The following is a 2,704-nucleotide window of genomic DNA, read 5'->3' on the forward strand; positions in this document are numbered from 1 at the left end:
TCCATGATTCACCATGGTTACTAAGCCACCACAGTCAACAGTCAGTTGTTATTTATCACCACACCTGCACTGCTAATTTTCTGAAAGTAAAGACAGTTTTTCTCCTTTTAATGGTTTATGTTAGATATAATAAATGCTCATGTACATGAACATTAAACAACAAAATACTAAGTGGTTTAATCCCAAACAATTAGATTCTTTCATTTATGTGGAAATTGTGAGGGTGTGTGTCTGTTATCCGTGGTGGTATAGCAGCTCGTTTTCCTTTCCGCGTGTGACATTTTCATCCTCCAGTCCCCAACCTCGAGTTCCATTGTGCTCAGTTAGTACAAGATAAAAGACAATTCTGTGGCTTGGAAGTTATACACAGCATTTCTGCTCACATTTCTCTGGTGGTAACAAGGCTAGTAGCCCTACCAAGATGCAAAGAGGTTCTAAAAAGTGAAATACATGCCTGAGAAGCTTCTTTCCAATAATACCTCCAATGTGATTTAAAAGGGCAATAAGAAAAGTCAGTGGATTTCTAGTGCACGGTTGCCAACTATAAAAAGGTGACAGCACTGATGATACTCTTAGAAATTTGTGTATTTCAAGGAAGCATGCTTTCTACAGAAGAGGCCAATAACTATTTTTAAATACGTAGCTAAAGAGGGTCTAGAAGGAATATGTCTACCTTGCTTATGTCTTCCCTTCATGTTACTCTCTTAAAGACAACTACAGGCAATGGAATTTGACTTCTGATCTAAGCCACACTTCAACACAGAGAGAGAAATGATCACAAAAAAGGAACAAACATGCAAGAAAAGTTGTATCTGCAAATTGAACCCTATTTGTATTCTATTAATTTCTATTATGATTACCACAATTACATAACTAGCTATGAAATTCAGTAGCAAACTGTTCAATTGTATATGTATATAATCACCTTTTCTTTTGTTAATACCTGATTTGTTTATTATTAACTTCACAGTATTTATCTTTCTTTTGTTAAGAGCATTTGCTTTGGAAAACTCCACCTTCTACTTTCCAAAGTACCTGTTATTTGGCCAGAGGACTAGGCATGTGACACAGATTGCTGGATCCTAGTGCACATCACTGGCAAAGCATGCTGCCCATAAGGCATATGATATAAACTGGACCAGGCAAAGATTTTCCATGAGAGTAGAGCATAATAAGGGGAGAAGCAGCCTCATACTTCCCATTTCCTCAGTGTAGGGAGATGGTGACACATTTGATGTACACCTGCAGAGTACCGAGAAAATAAATCAGACATTGCAGGGCTCTTTCAATCAGAACAAATAATTATCGCACTCACTGATGTGAACACAGGCCTTTGTCACGCCCATAGCAATCAGGATGATGATAAACCGAGTAAGGTTTATCACTAGCCAGGCTCCCTCGAAAGAGTTTCTTTTCACGGCTATACTTGTTCTTCGATGCATAATGGACAAATGGACCAAAAGGCACAGTATTTTTATGCACCTTAGATTGTCAGGATTTCTGTTTGGATGCATGTGAAAAGAGGAAGGAAAGGAAGAAGAAAATGTCTTTTGCTCAATTTTAATATCTAGTGGTTATTATCCCCAGCTTGGATGGTATTAAAAGTAGAACATTCTCGCTCCTTCTAAGAAAAAATCTGGTCATCTTACAGATGTATAGTTTATTAAATATATTATGACAAAGACACTGGGAGACTTACATCTAATGGACTAGAAGGGGGAGGCTGATTCCTCTAGGCCGCATCTTTTCTCGGTCTAGTTTCAGTGAAAAGGTCCTGTAGGCAGAAGTTGAAATTGCTTCTCCTGCCGCTGCAATACTTCCAGCTCATCTTCTATAACGTTAGGGGAGGTGCTAAACAAATATCTTCCATACAAATGGAAACCAGTGCTCTCTTTGTCTGGCAAATGCTCAGGCTTTGAAAGCATACAGCTAGGGAGCTCATGAGTAAAGAACCTGAAATAGTTACCGAGGACCTGATAGAGATCATAGTGATGTTGCTGGGGAAAGCACTTATTTGACGAAGCCTACCTATACAATTCATTCATTTAGAATTATAAATATTGACCTCACTGCAAAACAACATTCTCAGGAACTTCTAGAGTATTGCTGGTTAAACTAATAACCTAGCGAAATTTACCTATAAAATTAACTTTTACAGTGTTCTAGACAGAAAAGCAGCCGCAACCAAGGGAAAGAGGAGTACTCGATGCTGTTCACAGGGGCAGGGGAGGGAGGGAGTTGAGGCAATCAAAAGACAGTCAATCAGGGAGAAATGCCAGAAGATATTTCCCCTCTCCCTTGATTCTTCCCCAATAGCAGAGAAGACAGAAGTGGTCTGAGAGCTCACATGATATTCAGCATTTTTCTTCAGTCTATTGGAGCTGCAAGTTTAATTAAACTTCTTGTGTTAGTGGCATTAGGATTATTTTGTAATTCAAGCTTTTGATTTCAAAATAAACAGGACTATGTCTTCCGATGTGAGAAACTACATAGATATTTTGTGTCAAACTAACTTGCCCATTCTTACATTTTTATATATTTCAAATATGATTTTTCTCACACATGATTTTTTTTTTCATTCAAAGCACGGTGTGTGTGCAGTTTAATGTATGAATATATTTTTTAGAAAAAATAATGATTCATCATGTTATTTGTAAGTACTTCTATTTATTTGGTCAACATCTCTAGAGAATTCCGTCCAACA

Source organism: Echinops telfairi, unplaced genomic scaffold, assembly GCF_000313985.2.
Source record: "Echinops telfairi isolate 266 unplaced genomic scaffold, ASM31398v2 ScPeMD7_443;HRSCAF=831, whole genome shotgun sequence".
Taxonomy (NCBI): Eukaryota; Metazoa; Chordata; class Mammalia; order Afrosoricida; family Tenrecidae; genus Echinops; species Echinops telfairi.